Below are 13693 nucleotides of genomic sequence, written 5' to 3' on the forward strand. Positions count from 1 at the left end.
TCATCTTTCTGAACCTAACAAATAAATCTGAGAAGTGAATACATGCAAACTTTATTCAACAGTTGGAACACATTTCAGTGAATTTGCTTGTTTATAGACCACCTAGTATTATGAGTGAAGCTAATGGTCCTTCAAAACTATTCTGTGCTTAGCGATTAGCCATTTTTTTCTAACACAACAGGAAGGAATTTCAAGGTGGCTGGATTTTCAAGGTTTAGGTTATTGCTGCTGTTGAGTGCTGGACTCCTTTTATGCATCTCAAGCTGGACATGCAAGAATTGACTTGACAATTTCCTTTTATGCTGTCTGATTTTAAACTGAGAGAGGACAATTGTGAATGCAAATGCCAACCAATGGGGTGCTGACCTCATGAGGGTGGTATGATTGGTAACTAACACAATTTCTCCCATCTGCATCAGCTTTGTGTACCACACAGCTGAAATAGGTTCATCTTCTTGGAAAGCAATTTAAAAGTTTTCTCCATAAGGTAATCATATTACCATATCTATTTGCTGCTGTATTTTCCCTGCCTCATTTGCCCTACTCACATCTATTGCAGCTGGTGATGCTGCAGAAAAAAGGGTATGAAAAAAGACAAAAGAGGATGAAGCAGGAAAACAACCACTACGACATTTTTGCTTTCTTTCATCAAACGTTTTATATTGGGAGTCAAGATATATTTTGCTGAATAAATTTCAGTGTGCTTTGATGCATCCATAATCCCAGTACACTTATCTGACTAGGTATTACAGACTAGAAAACTGATTATTTTCTGCTTAGCCAAGTGAACCACAAGAAGGAGAATAATTCTACAACCTTAAAGGCAATGGTCTGAAGAAAAACAAACAGGAGAAAGTAATCATGGAAGGGGCAAAAGGAGATCAGACATTCTGCTAAGGAGGAAGCAGCATTCAATTAAATATCTATTAATTGGTAATGAATGCCAAATAACATTAAATAAGCATCTAACAGAATATTAATCACATACTTAAGGGCTAATTGCAGTATATTAACAATTAATGGCCCTTTAAGAAACTAGATATACTATGGGACACAGGAAGTGTTAATTGAAAGCTATTTCAGGAACTTTATTTTGCTTTTCTTAATTGGACAGTGACACAATATATTGTTTCTGAGCCCTTCTGTCCTTATGCTTTGAAGTTTGCCATTGCTTCTGTGCTACAGAATGCAGCAGCAGCAGAATTCAACCAGATGTGCTCCAGGAAAAAAAAAAAAAAAAAAAAAAAAGTTCTTTTCCTATATATGGCCTGCCATAATCCTCACTGACAGCACATGTGCTTCTTGTCCAGTAACTTTAGTTCACTCTACAGGGTAATGACGGTTTAAGAGTTACTCTATGTTTAAACCTGTCTTCTAGCAATTATTTACCAGAACTACATCATTCCCCAAGAAATTACTGAAACTGGAATGCACTTGAAATAACCTGCAAGCCTTACTCTTGATCAGAAACACTAAAAGAAGAAAAGAACAAATTTTTAAAAAAAAATACAGGAAGGAAAAAACTGTGAAACAGTGTTTAAATCAAAGCAATGAAAAGAATGGAGGAGAAAGTGTAGCAGAAACAAAATGAGGATTTAATTAAAACAAAGTACATGAAGCAATTTTTCAGTTTTCTCTAAGAAGTTAATGAGACCCAAGTCAGAAATTTTCTCCTGTCAAGACATAAAATTTGGTGTGGAATTTTTGGAATTCACTTTTTTCTCAGACCAGGGTGTTACATATTCAAACAGTTCTCAGTGTGATGCTGCTACATGGGGTTGTGTCACATTCCAGGGTGGTAGACTGGTGCTGCCATCCCAAGAAGTTGCCTCCTTTTTCCCCTTGGACTCTTTTTTTAAACCTCTCACTGTGCATTTCTGTGCACAAGCAAAATTGTTCATGTAAATGGGGTACTGAACAGCTTGGACACTAGATCCAGATCAAATAACATGAGAGGAAAATTAATTCTAACTCAGGTCATTTCCCCAGTGAAATTTGAAGAACCCCAAAGGTTCTTCATCTAATGTGGCATGACTAGATTTTTCTAGTGACAGATGGACAAGAGGAGGGATTCCAAACACCCCAAAAATGGCTAGAGACACCAAACTTATCCAGTCTCTGACACAACAGGAACTTAGGATCTCATCCTTGTGAGGAACTTTTGTTTCTCTGTTTTATTCTGATGACTGTCACATTTTTACTTGAGTAAAGATAAACTTCTGGCCGAAAAGCCATGCCCATGATACAGCATAGTGACTCCATAAAACTAGTAGTGGTGAATAATTTCAGACAACAACAACAAAAAATAGCAAGGTCGAACAGGATAGCAAATTCTTCTGTCATAAATATCCTCCCGATCAATGTCAATTTCATTCCACCAAGATGGCATGTGCCCCCAAACAGTCTGCCCCACTGCTGAACTGAAGCTGTTCTTTGTACCACTTCTAAAAAATTTTGAACATAACTGCTTCATATTTTTTCTTTTCAAAGTCTAATTTTTGTCATATTCTAATTTTCATATAGGCCAAAGCTTTTGCTTTGGAACTCATAGGATCTCATGACAAGTGGCATGTTTTGGAGACTCCAGCAACTGAAATATCCAGAGCAACTTGTGTTAAACCTGTTGTTGTGATTTAGGAATGGTATTCACCAAATTAGTATTCCCACTAAAAAGACCACACACCACTCCCCTCCCTTCTCCATGGGTGTCACAAAAGGCAAAGATAACAGGGTGAGATAAGAAAAATTTACAGGAAAGAACAATAGGATAAGAAAATTAAAAGAAATCACAGTAATAACAAAAGACATAAAACAAAGAAACTATTTACTGTGGATGGCTCCACCTGCCAAGTTACTAAACCGTAAGGAATGGTCTTCCCCTGGGAAGCAAGGGAGTTGCTTTCCACAGCAAATAACTGTAGGGTCTTGGCCATGCCCTCTCCCAGCTATTGCAAAAAGTTTACAGAGTTCCAAGCTCTCTATCTCCAACACTGGTGTCGCTTCTTGCACTCAAAATAGATTTAAGGACAGAAGGCCCCCAGTGCACTGAATTCCGAGGTGTGATCTTAATGAGTATTTATTCTGAGAGTCTAATTAAAAATAAAAAATAAGCTATTTTCCAACATAGAAATACATAAGCATTAAATTCACCTTATGTTCCAGACCAAGACTTCAGTATTACAAAAGATGCCATCAGTGCCCTTTGATACTCAGAGATGATTAGTCCAGCTGCGGACAGCTGCGCCTCACAAATGTACTCAACATCTAGCACTGGCAAAGGCTGCATAAAGTGGTTGAGGAGCTCCACAACCTATTGCAAGCCAAGCTTTAGCCAACAGAGATCCAGTAGCAGCCCCAGTGAGAGAGCAGATGGACAATGAGGGCCATCATTAGCATTGCTTAAGCCCAAAGACATTTGCACCTGACCTGACTACCCTTTTCCATATGAAGTCTTCTCATGTCCCTCATGTTTGCTGCCTGGACAAGGATTATCTCTTTTCTCAGGAGGACTGTCTGATTTGTTTTTGCTTCCATTCCATTTATGTTGTTCTTTTATTCAGTCAAGTCTATTTATTTTCCTCATATGTATCTTCTAGAAGACAGGGAGGAGGAGAGATTCCAACAGTGAGGAGAGCCATTGCTTAGAGTCCCTGAAACCAGGATTTTACAGAAAAGTCAATTCCATTCCATGGGTTGAAATTGAGAGATTTTATAATAGAGCTATGGGGATATCCTATATTTTATGTGAGTTTTGAGGAAATGCACCATTTTCAAATTCTTTGGGCAGTAAAATCTGAAAAACTTTCTGTCAAAAATCTGGAAGTTTATAACTGTAGTTTTAGAAGCATTTATGTCTGCTTGAATGTGAAAAGCATAGTCAAAGGGATTGCAGAAGATATGCTTGATACATAGGTATTAACTTGTAAAATAGGAATAAAGGCCATTTTCCTGAGTTTGCTTTTTGACAACCATAGTAAAGGTGAATTATTCTGGCTGAGGATTTTCACAGAAAATGCAATGTGAAGTTTTCTTCACCTATATATGTAAAACACTCTGAACCAGGAAATTGGATTATGATTCAGTCATGAACAGAAAACAACGACTTATAATGGTTTTCTGATACTCCCTCAGTAGTGAGACAACTCAGTCACCTCCTAGTCCAATCTTGCAATGCCTGTAGAACATCAGGAGACATCTACTGTCTGAGGAATGAATACACAATAGTAGATGTTAGATGATCGTGCTTTAACATTATTGGGTTTTAATTCCACTTGTCTCTTTTACATTTTGGAGCAATATATCACAGGATCATGTATTTGAAAAGTCTCCAAGGACATTGTATTCTCCAAAGAAACTGCAGCACTTTTAAAGCTTTTGCCTAAAAATTTAAATATACTCTATTCAGTTAATAATAAAGGTAATATCTCTTCTTACAGGGCTTCTCTTGCTGCTGTTAAATGTTGCAGAGAAAATTTTAGTTTAAAGGGATGTTGTTCTAATGTCCTTGAAAATAAACCTTAAAATTGCAAAACCCTCATTAAAAACAACTAGGATTATCAAGCTTAGTGCTATCACAAACAAATCAGGAGGATTAATACTGGTTTAACATCTTTCATGTTTTAAAAAAAGAAAATAAGAAGTGCCTTCAGAAGACAAAATGTTATTTTAGGTTCAAATGGATGGGACAGAGAACATGAGTTTTGAACACTACTTATACAAAGATTGATTTTATATATATAAATACACAAATAAAATAACTTTTTATGTATTACTTTTATGATTTTGACTGACCACTGTTTACTTCTTTACTCAGCACTGACTGTATCCTTGACCTTGTACAACATGCAGCTATCAAAACAATCCACTCCCCGCAGGCTTTACAATTTGGAAGACAAACATGAATGATAAGATACACTAGGAAACCCAGGGGATATGTTCCCTGTAAATGATTTTTTTTCTTTGTATTGTTTATTTTGCTTTTTACTGTGTTCCCCACACAGAGATAGGAAAGACCAAAGGTCTCTATAGTCCTCTGAAAGTCGGCAACAAGAAATATTAGTAGTGCCTTTTGAATGCATAGGATGAAGTTTCTCAATGGTCCTGCATCATGCTTTTCAGAAGAAAGACAAAAGTTAATAATGATGCCTGTTTTATTTGCAAGATGAACATTTTCTAAAATTTCACCAGCAATATCAATTTTATTTGCTGACAAAAGAAAGAATTACTTAGCAAAATTCTTAAAACTATATTGAAATTTACAGGCCAACTGATATATCCTATCATGTGGGAATTCTACCTGCCACAGAGAGAGAGAAGGATTGAAAGAGAGAACATAGACCAAAACTTGGTTTTGAGAAAGTGCCATTTAAGTTTCAGCAATGATTGTGATTAATTTTGCTTGCTTCAGTTAATTTTTGCATGAGAAATATTACATACATTGTCTTTAATATTTTTTTGTTGCTGACAATTGCCAAGGATTCCATTGTCCATAAATCCCTCAAGTTTGTTTTTTTTAGAATGAGTAACATTTTGATTGCCAAATCATGTGCTCCCAAACTACAGCTTGCGATTGCAAATGAAGTAGCAAACAGTACTTGCAAAATACCTGATTGTGCACACTCTGGAAATATAGATTTGTCTGTATCTTTAACTAACTTTATCATCCAGTTCTGTTTAGCTCTAACTAGAGAATCACAAAAATTACATTGAAATCAAAGGGATGACTATAATTCACTGAGGTGGAATGCTGTATACTTTATCTGATAATTTTAATTTTGAACATTATGTCTGTATCTGGTTCCAGCTTCTAAGACTTATCACATTTGCCTTTTTGTCCATGAGAGTATTCTCTCAGTTTCCTCTAGGCAAGATGATTTCTTTCCCTCCCATGCCCCTGCACTCCAGCTATTTCTCTAATCTATTTTCAGGAATTCCATTTAGTAAATGTAAGTTCTAAGGAGAAATTTAAGTGAAAACTTATATTAAAGTAGATCTTTGACTGTAAGTTTTTCTAAAATGAAACTTTTCCCTAGAGACTCAAGATAAACTATAAATTAGTGGCAATGTAAATTATACCCATGCGCACTAGCAATAGTCTTTGTCTTTCCACTAGAAGCAAATCTACAGTCAATCAGCATTATCAACCAGGTGCTGGGCAAAGAAACCCACATAAAAGAATGCAGATTTCCCAGAGAATTCTTCCTTTTCCCCTTCTTCATTACTCTGAGGGAAAGGTAGAAATCTGGTGCAAACACTATGTCTGCATAGTTGCAAATGTTGCTTTACAGCAACGGAATTTAAATTTTACAGGTGTGCATACATGCAAATTGTGTGCCTGGGACAAATGAAATATCCATTTAAATAGAAGAGGGGAAAAGAGAAGTTCTTTTGTCATAGTGCCTTACCTTCAAAATAAGCTTGTCATTGGCATTAAAATTTAAGTAAAAAAGATTTAGGGACAAGCCTGTGACTGATGTCATTCATTTCCTATGAAACTTTGATGAAAACTTCCTTGAGGCAAAATGTTGATTGTCTTTTCGTGATACAGATAAAAGCAAGAAGTACACACATATAGAGACATATTTATGAAATTTATTTAACTGTAGTAAACTAGAGAAAGAAATTTGGTCTGAAGATTCAAAAGACTCAGTGTTTCCTGTGATCAGCTAAATTTAATGGGAGTGACCAGATGTTTAATGATAAATGAAAGCCTTCTGCGACTTGAAGGGCAGTGATATTTTATCCAAATACATGTGCTTTTCTTTCTAACAATAGGAAGTGCTCAGAAGAACTAAACATGTCTGCTGGTAGACCTCATTGGAGCCCGAGGTATTTCAAAGGTGATACAGAAAAGGAAAATATAAATGGATAAAAGCATGGCAGTCATTGTAAAACATCACCTAAATCAGAACAAATTATGTATACTCTGATGATTTATATCTATGACTCTGTCTTCATTTATCTAGCATTTTAACTTGGAATACCAAAAAGAGACAGAAAATGTAGAAGCTTTGGCTCTGCTCTGTTGCCATTTTTCCACTAATTCTTGAGGTTTATTAAGAGCTCTCTGAAGACATTTCATTGGCTACAATATTGACAAGAAAAACACCAGAAAACTCAAGACTTGATTTACTTTGGTTTTAATGTAATTTTAAAGAAAGATCAGATATGACTGGATCATTAATTATATTTTTTAATCTGGAGACAGATGTGTAGTTAGAATCTTTTCTTTTGCCAGAGACATTCTATAAGCAACAAGTTGACGCACAGATATGGCACATCAGCATTATGTGGCAGCCATTAATGTAACTCATCCCACAGCAGGTAACTTATTGTCACTGAGATGCAGCCAAAACAAGGCATGACACTTATAAAAGTCCACAAATTAGGATATAATTAATACTAACTTGTCTTGAGCATGAATATAAGCATACTAATATGGTGTAACTAAAAGCTCTGTGTGCTTTGTAACACTGTGAATATTCTATAAACTCATACCTGAGCACAAATGGGAGTACAATGTGAGCACAAAGGGGGAAAATAAAGGTTAGAACAGTTGAACATAGAAAAGGTCCAAGGAACAGGAAGTTGCCACAGTAACAGACAAGTGTGTGGCACTACAAATGGGCAGGCATCCTGCTGAACACACAAGAGAGGTGACTGGGAAGGTGGATGAAAAGGGGATTAGCATTATTAAAGCCACAGCTAGATGCATAAAAACATCAGCCCTAAGTGAGAAAAATAAATAAATAAAGAAGGACTACCAAGGCCATCAGTTCTAACTACATGGTATCAGTTCTCCATATTCACATATAATTTAGTACATAAAAGTGCTAAAATCAGCAGTACTTTAAATATACTGGTGAAGAGTACAAATATGCAAGAACTAACCATTTGCAGACAGTGTCGAAATGACTGAACTAGTGAAGTTTAAAACTTTAAACTGTCCTGTCTAGTCTGTCTTGTGAAACCTCCCTCCACAGTGCCGAGTTCCTATGTACATATACATATACATATACATATACATATACATATACATATACATCATATACATATACATATACTCAACAGTAGCAGACAGATAAGCTGGCTTTCACTCAAGTGCTTTCTGAGAGAATGCAAAGTGTTTCTCCTTGCCCACCATGTGCAAATTTTGCAGGGGAACACTGTGTTTATTGTATGTACTAGAGAAAGTGTGAAGCAACACTTCATATGAGTGAGGACTAGGGAATTCTTGCAGTGTGCTGACATGCCTCTTAGAGTATTAAAATTCATGAAATACAGCCTAAAAAAATCCCTACTCTTCCTGCTAAAACAATGTAATCCTACATATAAAATTACAATCCTGTCTATTTCTTCCCTAATCTTGTAATTTCTGACCCTCCCTTCCCTCCATGGGGGAAACCTGGTCAGAATTTTGCCCAATCTTTACAGAAATTACTCATTAAAATGCAGACAGCATGGCTGGGAACTTTCTAACTTCCCGTTTTACTGGGAAAAAACAGACTTAGCCTTGAGAAGATAAATAGATGGAGACAGTTTTTCCATTCGTGGCTGGAGAAGACAGGTGAATTCTTATTTATACAGTCTTTGAGATGTTTTTTTGATGATATACTCTATGATTTGGATTATGATGACAGCATACTTCACAGTTACTGAAGGAAGCCTAACAATAAACTATGGCAAGTACAGGCAGAAATGCACAAGCACATAGAGAAAAATTGAATTGTTGGTGCAATTCCACTCACTTCAGTGGGACTACACCAGGAGATGAAATTGTCCCTCAGCATTATTTAAGGTTCAAAGAGTGCATTTAAAACACAATAAATGGAAAATGCCCAACTTGGGCACTTTATAACCAAGTTTTCTTCTCTCATGTGGGATGATCCAGAGGTGTCATAACCTTTCATTTTTCATTGGTACTAATGTATATCTGTGTACCCAAACTACTCTATATGGGAAAATCAATAAATGTAATGCTTAGTGATAAATGTTTACAATTTGCTTCTTTGTTGCTACCATGTCCTAATAAAAACAGTACCTCAAGAACTTGAGGTTACACTTATAAAAAGGAAAACCCTTAATTCCTTTGCAGTACAAAAATATGTGTAACAAATATACTTTCTTGTTTTTAAATATTAGGACATGTTTTTTTTTTTGGAGGAATTAAGACTGACACAAAGAAAGGATGGTTAAACTTCAATTTTTCATTGCCTTTTGAAAGGTGTTAGGATGAGGATTGTATACTTAAAGCTGAGAAAAAAAGTTGGCCTGAATTTCATTTTCCCTTTAAATCAGTGATTTATGTGTGCAACAAAGCAAGTAGTAAACGTGAATGAATTTAATTGGTTATTCTGCCCCTCTGTCTCAAAAAACCTTTCTTGCTGATGAAATATCTCAAAAGCTAAATAACCCAGTGTCACCATATTTTATGTGAAATGACAGGTTTCATGTTTCAGTTGAAAACCAAGACAACAGGATATGCATTTACAATGTGACAAAAAATTCTTCTGACTTATGTATATATTCTTTTTTAACTTACTCAGTCAATTCACCATTGTACAGGCAGGTGATTTGCTATACCAGAGAGAAATAAGTAATTCACTCTATCTCTTTCCCCAGGTGATTTTTTTTTAGTTCATACATTTTTTTGTAGAAGCTTTTAAAATTTAGATAACTGCATGGCTTAATGTTTTTAATTGAAGTGTAAACAAGGAGAAAAAATGTGGACTGATTCCATGAAAAACAAAAATTCCTATAGTTACAACATTTGATCCCATTATTTGTAAATCATTGGATATTTATCAACGCATTTAAGAACCTGTAATTTTAACTCCATTCACAATAATTCTATCTTTAGCACTAGAACTTTTTCCTCAAAAATAATTTATCTCATTGTAAAAAAGACAAAATGATTTTCTTGTTCCCATCCTGACTTTGAAGTACAGCTTCATCCAGATACTTGTTAATGGAGTGGGAGTATCCAGGACTAGTTTTGGGCCATGGAGACACTCTGAAGTAATCTTGTAGAGAAAGGATTGACTAGGTTAAGGCTGTTGATTCCTCTATTCAGAGTAAAGACTGTTTCTGAAGAAGGTTTTCTCTTCACAGTAAAGGCTCATGCTTTTTATTTCATCTTCCCACATGTTATATAAGAATATCTACATATATTGTGCCCCTCTCTCAAGCTGGAAAGTTAATTTAGTTAAGTTCTATGACAAAAAGATGTGTTTGAAAATTTGACACATTGCTGAAGTGTGTCCCATTGCCAAAAAAAAGTCATTCAATTTTTCTTCTAGCTCATAGATTTAGAAAGCTACCGTAAATGAGAAATAATCATCTACAAAGAAACTTTCCCCCTGGTGACATCTTAGATTAATTCTTGGCTTGGTGAAGTAAATATCTTCAGCAATATTTACAATATTTATGATGAAAATAATACACTTTCTGGATGCTAGTAAAAATTTGCAATTATGTTAAAATAAGTGGAATATTAAATAATGAGGGGACAAGATCTTGGTCTAAAATGTGAATTCCTTTGAATGACTGAAGCTCTAATATTGACAGATACAAGATCAGACACCAACAAACAAAAATATAGGAAGAGCTGCATTCTGGACTGCAGTGATATTGAGAGGGAATTAAGGACCAAAATAGATAACAAAATGAAGAATGAAATAATGTAACTAAAAGGATGAGCTTAATCTTGGGATATGGAAGCAAGGAAATAAGAAACACAAGATAGGAGTCTACTTCACAAGTGACATTGACTGAAATACAATATTATGGAAAAGTTCTGCATAGTTAAGGTGTTTTCTCTTTGCAAAAAAGCTCAAAGTGTTGCCAAGAGTTTTATGTCATAATCACAAAAAAAAAATATTACATAAACAGAAACCACAAACTTATTTTACAGTACTCACAGAGAACCTCAGAGTTGGTCTAATCAATTCATCAGTCAATGTAACTAAGCCCCAGTCTACAGGAAGATTTAAGAAGAGGTAAATTAGACTTAACGGCCAGTACAAAAAAAAGATAATCTTGTGTTTGAGGTCTGTAATAAGAAATGTGAGACATCAGTACAGTTAATTGCTAAAATAAGATACCTGGAGATATGCTGAAAACCTTTAGTTGATAGAAACTTCAAAGAAGGGTGGATATGATTCTAAAGACTGGGTTTGATGGGCTCAAATATTTGAGCAACCTGGTCTGGTGGAAGGTATCCCTGGCCATGGCAAGAGGGCTGGAACAAGATGATATTTAAAGTCCCTTACCACCCAAACTATTTTATGATTCCATTATTCTAGAATGTGTGTTGTAGATAGAGGCCTGAAACATTTTTATATTTGGTTCTACAGGATAGAAGTTGCATTAATGAAATAAAATAATCAGTATTAACCTTAAAAAAATTTATGAGAAGGACTTACTTGAGTATCTGGGATGTAGCCTAAGATTTTTCTCCAAGAGTGTGAAAAACCTATCAAACAATAAGGTAATTCCTTCCAGGGATTCCAGCACATAGGTAATGTTTCCATGGAAATTCAAAGTAGCAGAACTAAAGTGTCTTATAGTCTCTGATCTGAACTAAAGGAAAGTAAGACCTGTGAGGTTTTTGGAGGGAAACCCATTTACTGATTAGAAAGAAAGATCACAGGAAATGATTGTTTGTCTTCTGAAACAATTGCTGTCCTCTTACATTTACAAAAGTTGTATCCTACACCTATCTCTGATTACGAAACTTTTCCAGCCCACCACAGACTCTTGTAGAGAGTTAATTTACCTCTAAAGATTGAAGTTCCAAAAGCAGTTTAAATGGAGCTTTGTACGTCAGATTTTCATTAGTATGAGAACTATTAATATAGATTGAAATAAGCTACATATTTTTAGTAGTATAAACAAAATCTCTGATCAATTATGTTTCTCTTTTATCCATCAGCATTTAAAAATTAATTTGTTATTTATAATATGATTTTCTTCTTCTGGAGCAGCCACAGGAGCCAAGTTTGTCCTCCATTAGTAATATCTTATTGAGGGTTGCACTATTTCATTCACACAAACGCAGATGCTGTGTGGTGGATATTCATGTCATTTAGGACTTCTCAAATAGCCTGCATCTTGATAAAATGCTCCAAATTTCCTCCAATATTTCATTCAAAACCTTAATAATTCTTTTAATTATTCTGGTTTCTCTCTCTTTTGCTGCTTATCAGTGAGTATACTAGGACAGAATTTTTCCTGTCCATTTCCTGTCATGTCAATATTTTAGATTACTCTGCAAGTCCTTTCTTAGTAATGAGATAAATTTGCAGCATGTAAGGACAGATATGTAATTACTAGGGCACCTGAAATCCAGCATAAACTTTTCTGCCTCTTTTTTTCGGGAGCCAAAATAACCAAAGCCAACATCATCACTCATGCACATTCAGTGACTCAATTATCTCAACACCTTTGTATTGAGGTAGTTAATTTGTCAATAGACTTCAGCTGTACTTACTTTGTTAAAGGACACACTGGACCACCAGGTTGCAGTACTGAGAAAAAGAGGAACTGGTAGCTTTTCCTGCAAGACAGTACAGTAGTTTCACGAATACAAGCCGCACGGATTATAAGCCGCACTTCCGGTGCCTCAACAATGTTGCTGTCTTTGTCAATAGATAAGCCGCACCCCGAATATTAGCCGCACTTTCGTTCGTCGCGAGAATCCGTGCGCAGCTTTCACAAATTGGCCAATTAGTAACAGGATCGCGGCATAGCGGGCTTTACTGGCTCGGGGCGGGGCCAGGAAGGCTCGGCCCGCTCATGGTTGCTGACGGGGCCGGCCGGGTGGTGCTGCAGCCGCCGCCGGGCTCACTGGCCCCCCTCTCCCGTCAGCACCGCCTCGCCGCTGCGTTTACGTACTCGCCCTGCCGGCGGGCCAGCCACTGCCGTCGCTGGCAGGCATGCCGGCTGCCTCGCCGCTGCGTTGTTTACGTACTCGCCCTGCCGGCGGGCCAGCCACTGCCGCCGCTGGCAGGCATACCGGCCGCCTCGCCGCTGCGCTGTTTACGTACTCGCCCTATCGGCGGGCCAGCCACTGTCGCCGCTGGCAGGCATGCCGGCCGCCTCGCCGCTGCGTTGTTTACGTACTCGCCCTGCCGGCGGGCCAGCCACTGCCGCCGCTGGCAGGCATGCCGGCCGCCTCGCCGCTGCGTTGTTTACGTAGTCGCCCTGTCGGCGGGCCAGCCACTGCCGCCGCCGCCGGGCTCGCTGGCCCCCCTCTCCCGTCAGCACCGCCCCGCTGCCGCATTCCCTAGCCCTGCCGGCGGGCTGCCGCCGCCCGGCTCGCCGGCCGCGCCGCGTTCCCTAGCCCTGCCCACCGCCGCCCGGCTCGCCGGCCGCACCACGTTCCCTAGCCCTGCCGGCGGGCTGCCGCCACCGCCGCCCGGCTCGCCGGCCGCGCCGCGCCGCGTTCCCTAGCCCTGCCGGCGGGCTGCCGCCGCCTGGCTCGCCGGCCGCGCCGCGTTCCCTAGCCCTGCCGGCGGGCTGCCGCCGCCCGGCTCGCCGGCCGCGCCGCGCCGCGTTCCCTAGCCCTGCCGGCGGGCTGCCGCCGCCGGGCTCGCCGGCCGCCCCCTCCCGTCTGCACCGCCGCCGCATTTCCTCGCCCTGGCCGGCACTGCAGGCCCCCGCACCGCCGGGCTCCCCCATGCTGCTGGCCCCG

Source organism: Catharus ustulatus, chromosome 1 (genome assembly GCF_009819885.2).
Source record: "Catharus ustulatus isolate bCatUst1 chromosome 1, bCatUst1.pri.v2, whole genome shotgun sequence".
NCBI lineage: Eukaryota > Metazoa > Chordata > Aves > Passeriformes > Turdidae > Catharus > Catharus ustulatus.